Source organism: Tursiops truncatus, chromosome 13, assembly GCF_011762595.2.
Source record: "Tursiops truncatus isolate mTurTru1 chromosome 13, mTurTru1.mat.Y, whole genome shotgun sequence".
Taxonomy (NCBI): Eukaryota; Metazoa; Chordata; class Mammalia; order Artiodactyla; family Delphinidae; genus Tursiops; species Tursiops truncatus.
In genome coordinates, this window is record NC_047046.1 from 69,633,309 (window position 1) to 69,654,680 (window position 21,372).

Here is a 21,372-nt window from a genome sequence, read left to right on the forward strand (position 1 = left end):
CTTCATCTTTGGAATTTGTTCCTAAACCTTTCTAGTCTAGCATTATACATATCGATTTTTCCTGGCGACCTCACACTGAAATCTGATTAGCACCAGATTACAATACGGGGCAGCTTTTTTTAAGAGCCTTGCAAACCATATCCTCGGCAGTGGTTCAACTGATCTCCTAGCAGGCCTCTTCAGGGAAGCCAGTGAACCGGGACGTTTGGGTAGCAAGCAGAGGAATTATCTTGCGACAAGATTTGTCCAAGTCTTGAAAGTGGAGCATCTGCTTCTTGGCCTCAAAAGTAAAATAATCCAATAATTCCAGTCCTTGGTGCTTTTTTTTCTACCTCAGGAAAGATTTTGCAACTAACTAGCAATTTCCAAAAATATGGCTCAAGTAACACATCTCCTTATCTCCTCCTGTAGGAGAGGGTGTGAGCTGTAATGAAGCAAGGGCTCTTATCTTAGGGGTTCTGGCGAGGTGCTCTTGAGGACAGCTTTTAATTGGGGAAACGTGTGATGTCGAGGTCTGAGGCTTTGAAGCTATCTTCCGGGAGAAGCCAAGGCCCCATTTCCAAGGCGTCTGCTTAGGACATATTGAAAAAGCAGCCAGGTGGGCAGGAACAGGGAACCATGGGGGAAGAATAGCAAGTAAATAGTTTGGCATTTTCATACCCTTCTCTGGGGGCTGGGATTTTGCATTCAAGTTTTCAGAAATCCCAGGTTTTTGGAAGACAGACAAGAATTCCAGGTGATCAACCCACTCATCACTATAAGTAGCAGGTGGCCAGGTGTGAGGATTATAAATGCTGCTGTCACTCACAGCACCCAGGGATTGTGTGATGGGTGGACCCCACTGTCAAGGTGGGTGTCTTCTTTGCTTGTATCAGAGGGAAAGAAACATTAAACTTGAATCGTACTGACCTCTGCCTTTAAGTCAGACTGGAAGTCACTTGCATGTACCCCATTCAGGGCCACCTGAAATATGGATGTTTCTTTAATGATCAGCAGAACTGAGTTCTCTCTTGATTTTAAGGTCTTGTATACAGTAGCAGTAGGCCTCAAATTTCAGTAGTTTTCAAATTCCAATAGAAGTAGATCTCAAAATTCAGATAAGAATCATCTGTGAGCTTTTTAAAAACTTACGTTCCTGGGGGCTTCCCTGGTGGCGCAGTGGTTGAGAGTCCGTCTGCCGATGCAGGGGACGCAGGTTCGTGACCCGATCCGGGAAGATCCCACATGCCGCGGAGCGGCTGGGCCCGTGAGCCGTGGCTGCTGAGCCTGCGCGTCCGGAGCCTGTGCTCCGAAACGGGAGAGGCCACGGCAGTGAGAGGCCCGCGTACCGCAAAAAAAAAAACAAAAACAAAACAAACAAACAAAAAAACTTACGTTCCTGGATTCAGCTTGCCTCTTCCAGGCAGTCTTCCCTGATTTTTGAGGCCTCTCCTTCGTGTCCTCGTATAACCCCAGGAAAAGTGAAAACAAGGAAACTTGTCTACCTTTCCATATTTGAACCAAGGAGTGTTGGATTCACTCTACAAGTTTACTAAGGTGCATGAACATTTTCCAAATCCTCAACTTTCTCATGTACCCATCTTGCCCGAGCCTGAGCCGGTCTGCTGGCAATCATTTCCCACCTCCACTTCTGACAGTTCACAAAAGGAAGTTGAACCCTTCATCCACGTCAGATCTTACCTTGGTGCAGAGCCCCAGAGTGTGAAAACCTGCAGAGCAGGAAACAAAGAAGAGGAAGATGGAGAATGCAGTGCTCCTGAGAGAGAGAGTTGTATGAGAAAAAGCAAAGGGAGTGTCAGAAATAAATATTAAGGGCTCATAGTGACACTTTGCACCTTGTCTTTCTTTTTAGAATTAAAAATTCAAGAGAGAGATGGTTGTTATGGGGACACTTGAATTGAGAAATAAAATCAGATTTTTTTTTTTTTCCTGAAAGTTGGTTTGGTCTGGATGATGGGATTTTTTACAATAAAGGTAGAGTTTATTAGCTTGCTTGGTGAATTATTTATTCATTTACTTTTGAGCACCAGGGTCTTGGTGAAAAGATACTTAAAGCTTTTTTAAAGATAAAAGTATTTTTTAAATCAACAAGATTATATTGGCAAAGGTGTATTGAAATTCACAATATTTCCATTTTCTCAACTTGTTGGGAGAATAAACAAGGTACCTAAGTGGCAGAGAAACAGGTATAATTACTGAGAGTTGTTCCATAAGACTTGGTAAAGCCTTTTTGGTGTATTTCCCAGAAACTAGAAAAGTGAATGACTCTAATGACTGGGTAAGAAACCCTTTTACACATCAGGTGGTTTCTAATTCTCTGCTTTCATCACCACTGAAGGAGACCTAATCGAATTGTCAGCTGAGAGATCATTAGACATAATTTTTGAAGATAGATCCCCACATAACTTCAAAGGATTTCAGAGAATTGGGGGGTGCTGCTTTAACAAAACTTCCATTCCCACCTAGTATTTATGTGACTAAGATTTCTCAGTGCATTCTACTGTAAAACAAAAAGCAGGAATTGAACCATTGCTGGATACTCACCTATTAAATTAATAAGCATTATTCATTTGTGGACACTAGAAAATTGGGAGGAGAAAAGAAACTTCCAGCTGTTTCATTAGAGATGATTTTCCCATGGATTTTATCTTTCACTTTTTATGTCTAATAATTATTTATCAATATTTGTGTTGTATTTACATTGTTTTTGCTTAGTTGTACACTAATAATAACTGTAATACTAACTCCATCCAGAATAATTTTACTAAACTATTAGAGCATTCTGATGACAGGAAATTAAACTTCAATTTTATACACATTTTTGATGCAGATGTGTTTGACAGAGTGATAAAGACTTTTAAGTATAAAAATATGTTACATTTGGAAAAAGTTAAGTAGCAGAAGTTTGAAGGGAAATATGAGTTTAAGAAGAAACTTTTAAGGAGAAAAATGTAAAATTACCTTCTGTTAAATGAGGGCTTGTTGAATATTTTCTAAGGGGTTGGTGGTGGGTATTAAATTGCTATAGCATTTGAATTCCTTTAGATACATTTAAAAGAATGATGAAGCTGTTCTATTTCGAATGTCTATATTTCCAGTATACCGGAAATTCTATGCTGTCGAACTATTTTAAATTATGATGCAAAATTCCAGAATTGTAAACGACTCTGAATCCTATTGACTTTAGGTTCTGATTAAAGGAATCAAATAGCTATGAAAGCAGCCCCTACCAGCTCTTTGGAGGAAACAACTGTCAGGGCCAGCAGACAGTTACCAATATAGAAAAAGAGGAGGGACGGAGGAAAGCTTTGTGACGGTGATGGGGGAAAAAACTTCCTATTTCTTCCCCAAAGGGGACTTAAGCTTAAATTCAGAGAGCCAAGCGTGGTTTCACAAAAGCTCCCTTTGGCAAACACTGCTAGTTATCCCTCAATAGCTCTTTACCCCATTTCCATAGAACCCACAGGTATGGGGGGCACACGACTTTAGAAATGAAGACTAAATCTCCCAGCCTTCCTGGATGTCATGGGTGGCCTTGTGGCTGAGTTCTGGGCAATGCTATGTAAACAGAAGTTCATGCAGCTGCTTCAAGGAACCTTCAGGGAGATGATGCCAGCCCTTTGCTTCTCATTCTTCCTCCCTTCCTCCTTCTTGCTGGTTGGAATGTGGACTTGCTGGGCTGAGTTCCAGCAGCCCCTTGATGACCCGTGGAATGGACAGCAGACACAGTGGAGCATGAAAGCAGAAGAGTCGGAGTCCTCAACATGGTGGCCTTATCCTACCAGCCCTGGATGGCCCAACGCTGGACTCTGTGAATTTGATGGAGTAATACACTTTAGTTTTTCCTAAGCCACTGTTATTTTGTGACTCTGATACTTGTAGGCAAGTGAACTCCGGTTAGACCCATCTTCTCTAACCAACCACTAGCTACCACAGAGCTCCCTCCTCCCTTTGACGGGAACAAGTCTCTTTGGATGAGTCCTTTGAGGCTGTTTAGGCAGGAGTCGCCCTTCATCCATCCCCCTACCTCCAACCCATGTCAGATTGGGAATGTGGTTATTAACTACCCGCTACGCTCATCCACCTGACTCCCTGTTTAGTCTGGCACCAACACCAACCTGGTTCCCTGCCACCTGGTCGGGTGGTGATAGACACAGAGAAGGCCTTTTGGCCACTCACGTTTTAGAGCAGGAGTTCTCAACCCTGGCTGCAGATTAGAATCAATGGGGAGCTCTGAACACAAACCACTGCCCAGTACCATCCCAGACAAATTAAATCAGGAAGGAGGAGGGAAGAAGGGGGTTGGGATATTGATTTTTAAAAAAATCTTCTCAGGAGTTTCTAACAGGCAGCCCAGCTTCAGAACCACTCACTGTCTTCAAGGAAAGCCTTTCTTAAATGGTTAGCAGCACCTCCACCACCAGTCTGGTATTTTGTCAGGGCAGCTAAGGGTTCTGGTCACCAATTCCAACAGTGTGGGGTTCTTTTCCCCCCATATCACCAAGCAGTTCTCCGACACCAGCTGGGTAACCTACAATTCAACTCAATTCTGACATGCTCTCCCTGGAGATGGGATCAGATCCCACAGGTTAGGGGCTCCGTCTCACAAGACTGCACCGCCCCCCTACACACACACACACACACACACACACACACACACACACACTTTAGGTGCCAGTTACAAGCCCAAGTTGTCACCTGTGCTTTTGACCATAGGGCTGTAGATTGGAAGTTCCAACGACTCCTTCCTTGGGTTCAATTAATTTGCTAGAGCAGCTCACAGAACTCAGAGAAATCTTTTACTTACTAGATTGCTGGTTTATTATGAAAGGTTACAAATCAGGAACAGCCAGATGGAAGAAATGCATAGGGCAGGATAAGCGGGAAGGGACACGGAACTTCCGTGCCTTCCTCTGAGCACCATTCTCCCCAAATCTCCACGTGTTCACCAACCAGGAATCTCTCCCAAACCTGTCCTTTTAGGGTTTTATGGAGGCTTCATTACGTAGCCGTGATTAATTAAATCATTGGCCATTGGCTATTAATTCATTCTCCAGTCCCTCTCCACTCCCTGGAGGTCAAGGGCGGGACTGAAAGTTCCAAACCTCCAATCACATGGTTAGTTCTCCTGGCAAGCAGCCCCCATCCTTAGGTGAGCCAGGTGCTTTCCAAAAACCACCTCATTAACAAAACAAAAGACATCTTTCTTGCTGCGATCACCTAGGAAATTCCAATAGTTTTAGGAACCCTGTGCCAGAAACTGGAACAAAGACCAAATATATATTTCTTATTATGAATCACAATATCACAGCAGCACAATCAAACTACTACAGGGACATACTTGGAATCAGAAAGGAGACCCCCTAAATTCAGATGTTACCCCAGCCTACGCTTTGTCTTCTTTGTTTATTTTATATACTTAGTGCAGCTGATCAAGAACTAGAGCAAAAGTCCTCATGTTTTCTGCAGAATCCTTTCATATGCTTCAAAGATTATCGAGGACCCCAAAATGCTTTCCATCATGTGTATTATAGCCTTTAAGACTTACCATATTAGAGATTAAAACTGAGACATATAAAAAGTCTTTATTCATTAAAAAAAAAAAACAGTAAACCTATTACATCCTTAAAACTGAGCCAATTTTTTAAATGAAAAAATAACATTATCCAAAACAAGAAAAGTAATAAGAAGAGTGGTATTATTTTACATTTTTTCAAATCTCTTTAATATCTGACTTAATAGAAGACAGCTGGATTCTCATGTCTGCTTCTGATTTCAATTTGTTGCCATATGTTGCTTTGGTTGAAAATTTGAAGAAAATCTAGCCTCACATAGATATGTAATTGAAAAAGGGAAGAGTATTTAATAGCCTTTTCAAATTACATTCTTTTCTGATACTACACCAAAACTTGACAAGTAGTAGTATCTTAGGGGTTAGGTGCTCTGTAGATTCTGAAACCATATTAATGAACTTTCATACTCTGTTACATTAAACTCCACAGTTCTGTCTTAAACTCTGAACAGATCTTTCACCCATGCATGAATATGTAACATCATGCATTGATCATTTGAGGCATTGATTCTCTAAACTATGCAGATCTTCCAAGTATTGACACGTTTCATTATACCATAGCCCCAAATTCTCATTTGTTAATATTACCACTGAATTCCTCAGAAAAACCTTTAAGTACTGGGCAGTTGTCAAGCTCACAGCAATAGATACAAATTTTCCAAAATGTCACAGTGTTATTTTGCAATGTTATTTTGGGTCTTCAGGAATTAGCATCAGTTCAGAGCCAGTGTCCTGTAACCCCCAAAAGTCTGATTATTTCTCCTTCCTCAATGCATGGTCACTCTGTTAAATGGCCACGGGTCCCTTTGGGGAGGGCTTGGAGGAAGACCGATGGTATACATTTCGGCAGTGTGGCAGGTCCTTCCTCTGGCCACTCCTGCATTCCCAGGGCTCTGGGTCTGTGAACTGGCTCCAATCTGGGAATTGAGCGGCTGTGACTTTCGGTGATTTAACTGACTTCCACTTACACAGATCAAGTAAAAATTTAGCAGAAAGACTATCTAATCAATAGCCAACAACATAGCTCTCTCTGAGTCAGACTGTTATGATCACTGCTTTGACTCTGTTGTCTATGGTGGTGACCACACCCATCTTGCCTGTGGCAATTAAGTGCCCACACCTGGTTCCTGACACCCTGTCTCCCACCATGTTCATTGTGATAGGGATGCTGGGGGGTGGGGGGGCTTGTCCCAGTCATTTATCTCTCAATGCTGGACCCTGGCAGCGTGGGTAAACAGATTTTACATGATAAATCCACTCTATCATTCCAACCTCCCTAAGCTTTTAGATACCTTCCTCCGTAGGATACTAAGAAGTTCTGCCATTTGACTTCACTTGGAGTAGGTCAACTTGGGGTCCATGTTTCAGTCAACCAACCAAGCAAACTGTTGGAGTTATTCCTAGCCTCCTGAGCTTATACACTGAATTTGGATTCTCTGCTTAGTGAGGCTCTAGCAATACATTTTGCCTGAGTATATATTCCTTCCTCTTTGATCCCACACCCTTAAGACGCATTCCCACATGTATTCTCCAGGTTTCCATTGGTATAGTTTGACAAAATCATCAGATTCTTTTGGTGTGTATTATACTTCCTAATGGGCCACACTTCGTACCTTTGAGGACACCTGGAATTTGAGTCTGGTCTAGAAGCAAAAGAAGTGGTACAGGGCTTCCCTGGTGGCGCAGTGGTTGAGAGTCCGCCTGCCGATGCAGGGGACACGGGTTCGTGCTCCGGTCCGGGAAGATCCCACATGCTGCGGAGCGGCTGGGCCCATGAACCGCAGCCGCTGAGCCTGCGCGTCTGGAGCCTGTGCTCCGCAATGGGAGAGGCCACAGCAGTGAGAGGCCCGCGTACCACAAAAAAAAAAAAGAAAAGAAGAAGTGGTACAGTTAGATTCTGAGGATGAGCAGTGCCTTTAAGGCAACTTCCTCAAGAGAGGCCACTTTAAGTTCTTCAGGCAAGAGATGACTAACCTCCTCAGGCAGGGGTGGAAGGACAGCTTCTACTGCCCTGGAAGGCTTGGCAGAATTTAGGAGTTCAAACCCCCTAGCTTCATCAGAATGTCTCCATTCCCATAAGTCCTCATCCCAGTTTCCATGATCCCATCCCTTCCCAATCAATGCCCTAACCTTAACATAAGAGACACCTGACTATAGGTTGGAATTCAGTTTGCTTTGCAATTCCGTCACCTGCAAGCATAGACTTCTGTTTATTTTCAAATGAAACTGTTCAGCTACAGGAGAAAAATTTCTTTCAGAGCAGCAGCAGAAGCTTTCAGAACACTTATGTACACGTTGAATTGGGAATTTAAAGCCTTTATTTCATCATCTTCTTTTTCCCAAGTCCTGTAGTGCATCTAGAAACAACCAACCAAACCCAGTGTATTCCTTATTTTGACTAAAGTGTCCTATGCCGGCAACTACCTGGTTGTTTAGAGCCTTGCCTTCTACTGATACTTGGCTACGGGTATCTACAAGTGATAATTTGAGTAACAGCTTTGCCATTGTGTGCTATGGACCACCAGTGCCCCTTCTTGCTGGAAACAGTGTCATTAAAGCCTTGAATCTAATCAGATCAGAGAGCCCATTCCGTCAAGTGCAGAACCAATTCATAGAACTCATCATTAATATTTTGTTTTTCTGGACCACTCTCGGGGGGAGCTGATTAAGCCGTTCTCTGGAAGCCCACTGCTCTTCAATCTGATGCTTTTAGTCCAATCCTGGCCACCAGTGGGAGGACAGATGTCACAGCCAGACTGCCTTCACAGCCATGATGCTTTCAGCCCACATGTCGGGTATCTTCCAGGGGAAGAGCGAGAACAGCCAGAATCTGCATCATGAGCTGGAGATGCAGGTGGGCTGAACCCATGGCAGCTCTTGTCTCTAACTTCAATGGTGTGAATATTCTGCCATTAGACGCCTTCCTCACGCAACACCGAAACTATGGGGCTGCAGGGCTTCTAGAATGCAAACCCGACCCAATCATTTCTCTACTTAAATTCCTCAGTGGCTCCCCATTGCCCACAGGACAGTCCAAATTCTTTATTGGTATCAAGACCCTCACCCACCTCCTGCCGTGGTCCCACCATTTACACCCTGTTCCTACTGTTAAGTTGTTCGGAACTGCTTGGTGTTCCCAGAACGGGATTTGCAGTATCACACTGTACCGTCAATTTTCTTCCTTACTTTTCCTGTATGGAAATTTCTTTCTTGGTATCCAGTATTAATTTCAATTGTTATTTTCATTGCGAAGTTGTTTCTAGCAACGTTCTTCTGCTTCCTCGGTCCCCAGTCCCTCTGCTAGGGGAAACCACTGACCAAAACTGCCCACCCTGGCCAGGCAAGATAGTAACCACTTGCATGAGTGATCTTGCAACAGGAGGTCCTGGTAAAGAACTCGGAACTAACAAGCTACCACCAACCGGAAGAATCAGGAAAGGTCAAAAGGAGCGAGGAGACACCAGTCCACATGTCCTACCAACCTCCCAGGATCCTTCTCGCTGGAATCCATCTTGGCTGAGCAATGCGTGTGCCACCAGGGAGAACCCTGAGTCAGAACGATTGGACAGAGACAACGTGGAAACTAGGCCAATTACCCTAAAACCTGGGACTGTGAACCACGTGGCAGAGCCGTTTTCTTGGGTTCCTTCACCCTGCTGCTCTCCGCCCGGGCACCCCTTCCCAACAGTCTCTTTTTTCTTCAGCACGTGTGTCTCCTTGGAAAAGTCATTTCCTAATGTTAGCTAGAAGCCCACTCTCGGGCCCTGGAAGGGGTCCCCTTTCCTGCAACACCTCTTCCGGGCTTTTAAACCACATCTGCGCTATTATACATTTCACTTCTTCCCACCCAAGATCGTGACCCTCCCAGCCCAGCAGTCTTTCCCCAGTTGTGTCTCTCCCCTCCCACCCAGCATCTCTGCTCCCAAGACTGTCACCTTCTTAGGGGAGGCTATACCTTGATCATTGTTGTACACCCAGCACGCACTCAGCAGGTACTCATCAGAGGTTTGAGAAATATAAACATTGGATCTGTCTAGTTACAGGCTGCAGTGACCTATTAAAATCGCATGATAACGGGGCACCAAATTAAATATTTCTCTTGGAAAGTTCCCTGGGTAAATTGTGAGGAGACTTGTTTTCCTCCAGGCTGGGCCATTAGCTGTCTGCCCTCAGGCAATTCAGAAAGAGGAACTTGGAAATTGCTCTAAGTGCTGGCAGAAGGGATAAATGACCGCATCTTTATTAAATGCTTCTCGCACAGGGTGCTTCCGAGGATTAACTCTTCATGTTAACATCTTTCACAAAGATGATACCCTTCTTTGGCCAGAGCCTGTGAGCTCTGCTCTCCTGTATTTGCTTTTTTTTTTTTTACATCTTTATTGGAGTATAATTGCTTTACAATGGGGTGTTAGTTTCTGCTTCATAACAAAGTGAATCAGTTATACATATACATATGTTCCCATATCTCTTCCCTCTTGCGTCTCCCTCCCTCCCACACTCCCTATCCCACCCCTCTAGGTGGTCACAAAGCACCGAGCTGATCTCCCTGTGTTATGCGGCTGCTTCCCACTAGCTATCTACCTTACGTTTGGTAGTGTGTATATGTCCATGCCTCTCTCTCGCTTTGTCACAGCTTACCCTTCCCCCTCCCCATTTACATTTGCTTCATTCTTTCCATTTTTTTCCTTTGGTTTAGGGCACTAAATGCAGAATTTTGTGTCACGTATTTCTGCATTTAAATCTTATTTTGGTCAATTACTGGAAGCATGATCTTAGTAAGTCGATCTAATGCCTCTGGGCCTTGTGTTTCTCAAGAAATCTCATTGAATTATTGTGAAAACAAGTTGCTTATTAATTCTAGCATCTACATCACATAGCAAATTTTGACAGATTTCAGGATCAGAAGTCAGATGGCCTACCTTCCAATATCACCCCTCTGCCATTTACCCAACAGCTCCTTTCAGCCTTAATTCTTCCCTCTGTGATATGGCAATAATAATAACAACGAATACAATTCTGTGGATTAAATAAAATAAAGCACCAACTGGTTTTAGAGGAGAGAAATATTACCTTTCATTATTTTTTATGCATTAGTTTATTGAGATATATGCTTTTGGATGTGTGTTATGGTCTAAAAGAAGTGCTCAAAAATGCCCGTTGTTTCCCTTTTCATTTCTGCTTGTCTGTATGCTTTATATCCGCAAGAGATTTTAAGGTTCTTGCGGTAACAAGTTTGCTTTCTTCCCAGTGCCCAACACAGTGGCTTTGATCTATGATCCCCAGATGTTATTAAACTGTTGTTTTTTGTTTGCTTGTTTGCTGGCTTGCTTGTTTTTAAGTTGATGGAACAATCTTAAGCAGAATCCAGACAATGGAAATGACGTGTGTCCCTGGGATGAGCGAAGGCTCCGGGGTTGGCAAGCTCTTGGGATGCCAGGTTGTATGGTTGGGGGAACGTCTACAGAAGCTGAGTACAGCAGACGAACATCATTAGGGAGGGCGTGGCTGGCCTGCCATCCCACAAGCGGACCCATATCTTGAATTAGAAAGGACATCAGTCATCCTGTAATCCAGCCAATGAATCCCTCCTAACTCCAGACAGCTGTGGGAGGGTGAAAAATCCATGGGCCTCGACATCAAATAGACCTGGATCTGCCTCTGATGACATTGCCCTGGGTTACTTGCACTGACCACAGCCCCTGGAGCCTCACTTGTTCTCTTTCTAAGACATGGATGATAACACTGAGTTCTTAGGTTGCCATGAGGCTAAATTAATGTCTGTGGAATTGCCGTCATTTTGGAACCAGAGCTGTCACTAGGTTGAGCCTCTGCTTGAACACATTCTTTGCAGTATAGCTGCTTCTGTTTGCAGATTGTTCTAAGACTACCTAGGTTCCATTAATTGCAAGAGAAAATGGGAAGTCACAGTAGATTCTGGAAAGATGCACAGCATGACCAGATGATTCTTCCTGCCTGTGAGGGAAGAATTGGGGGGAGGGGGCAGGAAGTTGCGAATAGAGGCCAATGCAGACTATGATTGGAGCATGGATGTATAAATATTTACATGCCATACAGTCTCTGCGTAGTGCATTGACATTTTCTATGTGCCAACACTGGGTGAAGCACACCACGTACATTGTAGTATTTACTCCAAGATGTAGGTACTATTAGACCTGTTTCACAGGTTAGGGTTAGGTTAAGTGGCTAGTTCAATAGCACATACCTTATAAGTAGTATTAGGAGGTAAAGGTTCTGACCAGTTAGCGTATGTTTGTGGCAATGGGAAGGAAAGGCAAGCTCTTCTCCCCTTATCGCTGTTAATGATTGTCAGGGTGATCTCAAAAGCCTTTCAGAACAAGGCTTGGTAGAAATGAATAAAACAGGAAAGACAGCGTTGCCTCAGTCCACAGGCATCCAGACATCCTTGATTTACCACACTTTGTGTATCTATTCTTAACACTTTCTTGACTCAGAAGTCTGTACCTCTCACCAGCTAGAATGGTGTAGACACCAAATTGCATCTTTTTCATCCTCTACAGCTTTTCACCTCCTTCATGAAGACTTCCCATACTGAATCCTTTCCCTCCCTCCCTCTGGGTACCATCCTCCAGCATCCTTCCAATCATCAATGATACCCCAGCAGTCTTCACTTTAGGCCTACACTTCCCCTATTAATTATGTTTGTTCTGTTTCAGTCCCTTACACATGCCGTTGGGTTGTGAGCTTCTGGAAGACAAAAGTGTCCTTGCATTGACAGAATGACATATTGCAAAGCATCCTTTGGGTAGGAGTCAGGACACTAGAGTCGTGTGAACTGTGAGAATACAGCTGAGCTCAGGGCCTCACTCTCCTTCTCTGTAAAATCTGCAGGTTAGTCTAGATTCATTTTCAGGTCCTTGGAGTAGTCAAATGGAAGGCTGCGGTTACTTTCATTCCTCCTCACCCACAGGGCTCTGCACAGGGGGACCCGGAATAATTCTGTAGACCAAAAAGTCAGCCATGGGTTTCCAGGTATTTTTTGGGAGATGGAAAGGTGATGACAGTTTGAAAGACGTACTTTCATGGTTGAAGCTACCAAAACTGCTCCTAACCGTCTAGTTCTTTACTGTGCAGAAAGATTTGCCATTGTCTTAAATACATTATCTGTTCTGATGGTCAAAATGCACCTCCTGCCTCAAGGTCACTTTTACAAATGTCCTGTCTGCCCCGGCACCCACCCCAGCGCCTCTCTCCACCACTCCCTATCTTGTTTTGTTCCTGCCTCATGGCAACGGCTGTTGGTCAGACAGATGCCCTTGTTATCTTCTAACTGGACTTCTTAAATGTAGGGATGGTTCCCTTCGAACTCCCTCGGTGCTTTTGACCTAATCGGCACTCAGCAATAAATTCAGTGATGAGCGAACCATGTATGATTCGCTATTTAGACCAGTTTGTAGCTGTAGATCTCCCCTCATTTGCTTTCAGTTCCTTCCCATCTTCTCTTTCCTGTTCAATACCTGTCCTCACAGAGGGAGGAATTTTTGAGAGAAGGCAGTAAATGGGAAGAATTGTAAAAGGCGGGTCAGTTGATTTTTTATTGTAGTTCAGTTGGGCAGTGATTCACTTCGATAAGATTCTCAGACCATATGATGCTGTACAGACTCCAACAGTGCTGCCCGTGCCAGCACTCAAAGTGAGCTAGACTACAGCAAAAAGAGGGTCCTGGATTGGATTCCAGAACAGAAAAAGGATACGAGTGGAAAACTGGTGCAATTCAATTACAGTACAGTCAGCCCTCTGTATCCGTGGACGCTGAACCCGTGGATACAGAGGGCCGACTGTACTCTGCGTTTCATACAAAGAACTTGAGCACCCACGGATTTGGGGATCCACAGGGCCTCCTGGAACTAATCCCCAGCGGATATCCAGGGATGACTGCACCAATGTTAATTTCTTAGTTTTGACAAATGTACCATGGTTATGCAATATTTTACCCTTAGGGGAAACTTGGTGAAGGGTATATGGGAAGGCTGTATATTATCTTTGCAACTGTTCTGTAAATCTAAAATTATTCCAGAATAGGAAGTTTATTTTAGAAAAAGTGGACCAGAGTGCACATTTTAGTTTGGCCAGCAGTCTCTGACTGCATGGATATTCTCACAACTAGTTATAGCTGAACAATTCGTAGAATGAGGTTGAAAATTAGAACTGCAGAGAAGTTCAGAAATGCTCCTGTAAAAAAACAAACAAACAAAAATCCATGAAAAGGCAGTAGCAAAGATAAAAGCAAAACAAACAAAAAATGGAACTGGATGAAGCTGGGGAGGCGGGGGCAGGATCATGTTAAAATGTGGAGTCAGACCTGTCACTTGGGGGAGGTGGCCAGTACAGCGAGTACTGGGCAGTCAGGATACTGGCTGTTTTAGCTCTGAGGGCTGGAGCACGTCACTTGGCCTTCACTTCCTCTCCTTGAAAATGGCCTCACCCAACTCACAGATTAAGATTATGTAAAGTCAAAGAATTCCTCACAAAAATCAAGTTGTCCTATTCTTCAAAATTTGGTCATTTTGGCTCAAGAACAAGAGTTCCTCACCCGTGGGCTGGTCACCATCAGAAACCTCAAGCCGGTAGGTCTGATTCCGCATGAGCATTTTCACTTTGCACTTGGCAAGTTTCTGCTTCCTCTTGCAAGGCTGTTTGTTCAGGCCAACGCCAAAGCCATTTGACTTCTAAACATAGCGTAACAGATGTGAATGAGGATTGCATTATTTTTGGTGTTACACAAAGGGTCTTTCTTTTACCCAGAAAGGCCAGACACCAGTCCAGTTCTGGTGAGGCACAGCCATCTCGGTCAAGGTAAATGGGCTTGCTCTAGTTTTTCAAGCCCTGTAGCTTTAGTTACGGTATACTGGATATTCTTAACCCAGGATCCACGAACAAGCATCTCAAGTGTCTACGCCTAGACTCGAGGTTTATCAGCTCCTTAAAGTTGTATGTGATATGTCCTTTTTTTTTTGTATGGAGTGGGTTCGTTTCTCTTCAAAGGGTCCACAACCCCAAAATGCTAAGAAGCCCTGCTTTACAGATACATCTTCCATAGCAAACCCCCTAAACTACGACACTTGCTGTATTTAGGTACAGTAACGGCTGGCTGCCTGATTTGACTGTTTGGAACCCATAGAAGCCACTGCACTTCCACGGCTGCAACCTGAAGCACACACGCTTGTAACTAGTGTTTTCTCCCAGCTGTGGCGTTGAGCCTTCCTTTCCTGAAGACTTGAGGATTTTTGCTTAAGGCCACATTTGTTCAACAAACCTTCTCAATGTAAAGAATCCTTCAGGAATACCAAGGTGACTTTGGTTCTTCTTGCCCTTCTAGTCCTTTCCAAACTGACTAGCTTCTTTATAACCAAGCCATGACCAGTGAGCATGTAGCCTTGTAATTAGTTTGAAGGAGGAGCATGGCTGGTTGACTACGAGATCTTCTGGCTGGCAAAGCATTAACGGTCCCAAGTGCAATTTAAATGTATGATCCTGGGGTGATGTGAATATGAGAGACTAGTTCTTTTTCTTGTTTGCATGCTTTCCTTTCAACTGGCTTACAAATGAATGTTTTAGGCTGTTAGTCAAGAGAAAGGTGGTTTATAATTAAAGCCTAGGATAAAAACTTCACTGGGTCTTATATGAATGGATTCAATTATAAGACTAAAAACGATTGCCTGTTTCAGCTCCTTTGGATGATCTTTCATTTCTAACATTATTGGGATCTTCGTAACTTTTGGATACTACTCTAGTCTCTCCAGCGATTTAACTTCCCTTTGAAAAATGCACCGAAGTTAGAGTTTCATGTTTAATGCGGTCCTTTTAAATAAAACATAATGTTAATAGACTAGATAAGAGACACTGAAGTGGTGGCCAGGCTCATTTTCCCCCTTTTTAGTCATAGTGAGATGATCAAATATAATACGAAAAGACTAAATGCTTGGGGCTATTTTATCTATATTTAAAACACACAGTAAGAACAGAAGAACATCTCAAATCATTTAGAAGGAAAAAGGGCTTATCAACCAAAATCCTTGGAAATTTCATAAAATTTAAATGTCTGCAAACAATCCAACCAAAAAGAAAAAAAAAAAACCCAACATTTGGCTAATGGAGGGCATTTCACATGTGACCCAAATGGCGTTATCACATTTTCCTTCAGGTAAACTTGTCACTAAACCCCATTAGAAAGCGTACAAGAGCGATATGAAGACATCCCCAAATACCACGTACTGGATTTAGAACATTCTGTGATGAAGCGCTTATCTAACCACGGGCTTTCTTTCCATTGCATACATTACTTTACATTTCTAAAATGCAATGTTGAAACAGCCTCCAAGTTTTGCAAAGGAGATCGACGTCCACTCTACAAAAGTATTAACTTACAGTACATAACACTGAATAATTTTAATCTGTACATTTTTCCCCTCCCATCATAGGTGGCACGCATCAGTGGTACAAGTTCGAAAAAAGCCCATCTGGTTGTTTACACCTGGATTAATCGTCAACAGAGTCAACCAGAAGTAGTGGGCTGGGTAGAGTTTGAGAAACGATCAATACAGTGGAATATTAATCGTGGTTAACAATAGGCAGCTCTTCACAAAGCGATACAATAGATTTTTGACTGAAAAGATCTAGCTGAGGAGGTTCTGCCAATCGACCAACTGATCCAGAAGTTTAAGGCTGACTTGACTTAAGCAAGCTGCAGCCCAACCGAAAACACTGGCAACAATGGCGCAGTTCAAAGCTCTTCAAACGCATAGCTTCCGTGTTACATTAATTAGATTCCTTCAATTAATTAATCCTCTAGACAGTTTTCTTTTTGTTTTGCATGCATCTCGTTCCATTTTCATTAAGGGCATCTCTTCCTTGGTCAGTCATGTGCTTTGCTTTTTCAATTTGTTTTTGTGGGTTTTTTTGTGTTGGTATGTTTTGTTTGTTAAGCTGTCAATATCTCCAACACTTGCAAAATGAAATCTAGAGGCGGTTTTACTTACAGCAGAGAAGCAGAGCTATATGGACAATGCAAAATGAAATGAAACAAGTGTCAGAAACAGTTTATAAAAATGGCACATTTATTGCTACAGAACGGTCATGTACATGACTTCATCGAATAACTACAGATGGGAAACAGGTAATGGCCTAGACCAAGCTGGGTTTATTTTTGTCTTGAAGGAACTCCAGCACACAACCTGTTTAGACACTTCTACAAATCAGAAATACACCAAAAACATGAAAAAATCGAGGCACTCAGCCACACATTGAAAACAAGGTGTAACTGTTTATCTTTTTTTTCTTTTTTTTCAATGTTTTCCCTTTTTTTCTTTTTTTAACAATTTTTTTTTTTAGTTTTTAATGCTGCAGCTATGTGTACAGTCGCAAAAAATTTCCCCGCTGCGACCTACAACTAAAAAAAAAAAAAAACAAAAACAAAACAAAAAAAAAACAAAACAAACAAAAAAGCTACCATACAGTTTCATCTCAGTAACACATGGCAAAATAACATCTTTTAAATAGTAAAATAAAGTAACAAACTTTTACTCATAATGATTCCAAAAATCTACAAAGAAGAAATATTCAGAATCTGACAATTTTTTTTTGTAATATTCATGGTATAAAAGGATTGCTCCTGCGAAAAATAAGCCAAATATATTTTTTATTTTTAAATTTAGTTTTTTTCCTACTAGGGTGTACTACAGTCTATTTTATAGCAAAAAGAGCACTAGACAAACAAAGCTTTATAACAAAAAGCCAGGCACTGATACATGGTAAATCTCTGCTTTTTTTTTTCTTATCTTCACTTAATTGCATCACAAGTAACAAGAATGAAAAAGGCCACAGTTCATATATTTTCACCATTACATATGTCTATAATACTTGAAATGAGTATGGTAAAACCAGCACTGCACAAAGATGAGTCCACTTCAAGTCCCATGAGAGAGAGCATGTCTCTAAAGAAAAACAAACAGAACCAAAGCAAAATAAAAAGAGAGGCCTAAAGGCCTTGGTGCCCCATTGTGTTGGAATTCCTCATATTCCATCTTGACTTTTTTTTTTTTGTTTCCAGTCAGCCAGCAGACTAAATTTTTGTGCTTGTTTATGCTGAAATCGTTTCATTCCTGACTCAAGTTCACTTTTGGACACAGATCATATTCTGCCTGTTGGATCCAAGACGAAAATCCTCTTAACCCCCAAGTCTTGGTTCAACACCCTCCCTCCACCCCCCCCGCCCCATTCCCTCATCAAAATAAAGATCACAAATAAAAAAAAAAAAATCAAGAAATAGGAAAAAGCGAAAAACAAAAAGGAATCGGAAGACTGAATCAGAACCAGTTGCGTTACTGGGTGGACTGACAGTTGTATAAACATTAGTGTTCCTTGCAGCTACACAGAAGACAAATGGGAAAAATGTCTAGATGAACAGATCCCTAGTCTGCATATTCATAAATTACTTGAATGTGGAGGTGGATCAACTGTTCCAAGCTGCTTTTAAAGTCCAAGTCTCTTAAACAGATCCCCAGCCTAAGTATCATCATATACATAGTGTAGTATGGACCCTTAGGAAATTTCTGTAGAGTACTTTAATCCTAACTGTCTTCTGCTAAATTGCATGAGAAAATACAGCGCAGGATACCAATATCTTACCTGGGTTTGATAATTACAAAAGAACAAGAAAAAAAAAAACACACTACAAAGGCCACATTCCCTTTCATCTTTTTTTTTTTTCCTTTTTAATGGGGATACAACCCAATGCACATGGATAGGTGCAGATGTTTCTCCACCAAGCAAAAAGTAGTGAGCAGCTTTTGGTGGCCGTTAGAAAGTTTTTCGCTTATTTCCAAAGGGAATTCCACAATAGAGGTATTACATGACTGATTAATGAATGCATCAAAGCTGGTGAACAATAAATTGCAGCTTTTACTCTGTTTGACTGAGAACAAAATATAAAGCACCAATTTAAAAAATAATCCAAGAACTACGATTTAATTGTTTTTTGCTTTGTTTACAGATTTGAAAAACTTTAAATCAGCTCTATGAAAGCACCTTGATGATAACGTGTATCAAAAGTGCCAATCTTAAAATGTACATCAATGCAGGGAGTGTTTCCAGTTCCCTAAAGAGTAAACACCATATTTTCTTCTATACACTTATCCTGAATGTGATCAGAGGATACCTGCTTCTTATATAATATTGTTCCTAGGGATACCCGCCTTGATAGAGTATACAAAATGAGTGCAGAATGTACCACTAAAAGGAAATCTTCAACATACTGAGGGTACAAGTACACACAGTTTCCATTATTCAGGAGGAGGGGAGAGTATACAATATTGTCTTCCATGCCCTTCTTTGAGCCCCTTTGTTCATTCATTTTCACAGGGTAGCCTCAAAATAACTTTTCATGAAGTCTGATTTCTGCTATTCTAAGGTTTTAATCCACCTCCACATTTTAGGAACTTATCAACAAATCAAACGAAGTATTTTAGTTTTATCACTACTGAACATATTTACAGTTTTCAACACACACACAGCTAATCAAAATGTTTATGGGTTTGTAAAAGATGACCACGTGGTAACTATCTTATTTGTTCTTACATTTTCAGAAATGAACATAAAATTCAGATTCTTGTAGCTCACTATTTCATTTCAATGAGACGGTTTTTAAACCACACCGTTTAAAAAAAAAAAAAGGAACAAAAACCGATACAATGTATTAAAACACATAATAACAAGAGTCTACATGTAAAAATATAACTTTTACATACACAATTTCAAAATAATGATACGTTTGCCATTTGTTGCATAAAATTTACAAATGTATTTCATTACTATATAACTGGCAAAACAGGAGAACAGATGGAACATTTAGACCATTTCGATGGGTTTATGGCATTTACTCAGTGCTGATAGGTGGAAAAACTACTTGAACAAGGGATTTTTTTTTCTTAATACATGCCAAGATTGTGTGGCTGTAAAAACAGAAATGAGTTAGAGACAAAAGGATGCTGACAAATACTTAACTAGGAGCACTATTTCTTTACTGCACTATACACCAAAGTCAATCATTAGAAAGATTCACGATGGAAGTTGGTTCAATTGTGCCCAGACGTCAAAGCTAGCTATCTGATGAGTTGCTGTGCCATAGCTTGATCTATGTTTCTATCAAATACGTTAAGTATAAACTTCATTCATACTGGCCAGAGAAATACTGCACTACCCCTCCTCAAGAAAGTGCAACTTAATGCTTTAGGACTTATAAGGCTTGTTATAACGCTGCATGATGATTGAATATTGGCATTTTTTTTTTTTCAGACGAAGGAGGAGACAGTTAAGTCATCTGCATCTTAGTAAACCCATTTTGAAAAAAAAATCAAGAAAGCAACAAAATCAATCAGCTCTGTCACACTACTTGCAATTTTCTCATTGGATGGTCATTGAACTTCACTTGTTTTTTTTGTTTTTGTTTTTTTCCAAAAATCTGACCATGTATTCAGAAACACCTCACTGCACACTACTTCTGGCTACACATGTAGGTAACGCTTTAATCATTTTGTTAAATCACAGCCACTTTGATTATGTTATGTTTCCGATGATATAAACATTGGAAGGCACAGTGGTAACATTGTAGCATTCTAACCTTGTACCTCTGAAAATCCCAGAAGAGGGTCACAAACGCAACATTACAATTCAGACAAACTCTTTTTGCCATGTCTTGGTAATGCTGCTTGTTAATATCTACACATGATGTGACTTTTAAGTCCTGTGTTCCCAAAAGACTGAAGAAACAACTTTCTACTTATTTATGAATGAAAAGCAACATCAGGGTCAGCATTTCATCCTGCACTACCCCTCCGGAAGCAGAGTTGGCACTACAGGTTATGAGAACAAACCGGGGAAAGGGACAGAAATAACACCAAAAAAAAAAAAAAAAAAAAAAATCCATATTTACAGTAAAATCTTTCTTTTAAAAAAGTTAATCAGTACTATTTTTTTACAGGAGAAAAAAGTCTGAAACAAATGAACAAAAGCTTACCATAGTCACTAAATTTTTAATATATATTTATATATATATTTATATATATATTTGTCATAGGTCTATAAGATCCATCTGTTCCTCCTACCCTAAGGAATGGCTAATGTCATCACTTCGCTGTCATCAGGATGTTTGCTGGTTTTGTTACGAGGGCAGCCGAGCTTCCCTTATTCGATATCCGGTAATTATAAACACTAGCTGACTTGAATACCAACAAAAATGGTCATGTAGTTTTCTTCAGAAGTACACTTTTTCATTATTGCAAGTTTACAATTTTTTTAAATTAAATATTTTTTTTTCAGACTTACAAATTAATTATATATTTTTTTTTTCCAAAAGAAGTTTAGGCACAAATGCATTGTTCCACAGTGTGGAAAGATTGCCATTCAGTCTCTGGGCTGCGTCTCAGCCTGCACATACTGCTTTGAACATTCTGAATGATATGTTAAAGAGAGTCATCCCCCAAGTTGCACTTGTTTTCTTTCTTTTTTTTTTTTTTTGTTTTGTTTTTCGGTTTTTTGATCATTGGGAATGCTGAAACCTCTTGCGTCTGCGATTCATAACTACTCAGACTTGTCTTATATTACAAAAAAAGGGGTTAAGGACAAGTGTTTATGTGGGTTTAAGATAATACAGCTGTTAAGGAAGTGGTCTCTTGTATTAATGAAGCAATGTGGCAACTTGGACCTGAGTAAGAAGAGAGAGAAAGATGAATTAATACGTTTATAACAGAAAAAAGGAAAGCTTT

The 21,372-nt window shown here is 41.2% G+C and overlaps 1 protein-coding gene across 28 annotated transcripts in view; it reads right to left on the bottom strand.

Moving 5' to 3' along the window:
* Positions 1-16,650: 16,650 nt before the first annotated feature.
* TCF4 (transcription factor 4) overlaps positions 16,651-21,372 on the bottom strand; it is a 360,920-nt gene continuing 356,198 nt past the window's right edge. For all 28 annotated transcript variants that reach the window (XM_073790764.1, XM_019937094.3, XM_019937089.3 and 25 more), the window contains one exon: positions 16,651-21,311. The gene's annotated coding sequence lies outside the window, so the exon portion shown is untranslated. The remainder of the gene's footprint in view (positions 21,312-21,372) is intronic.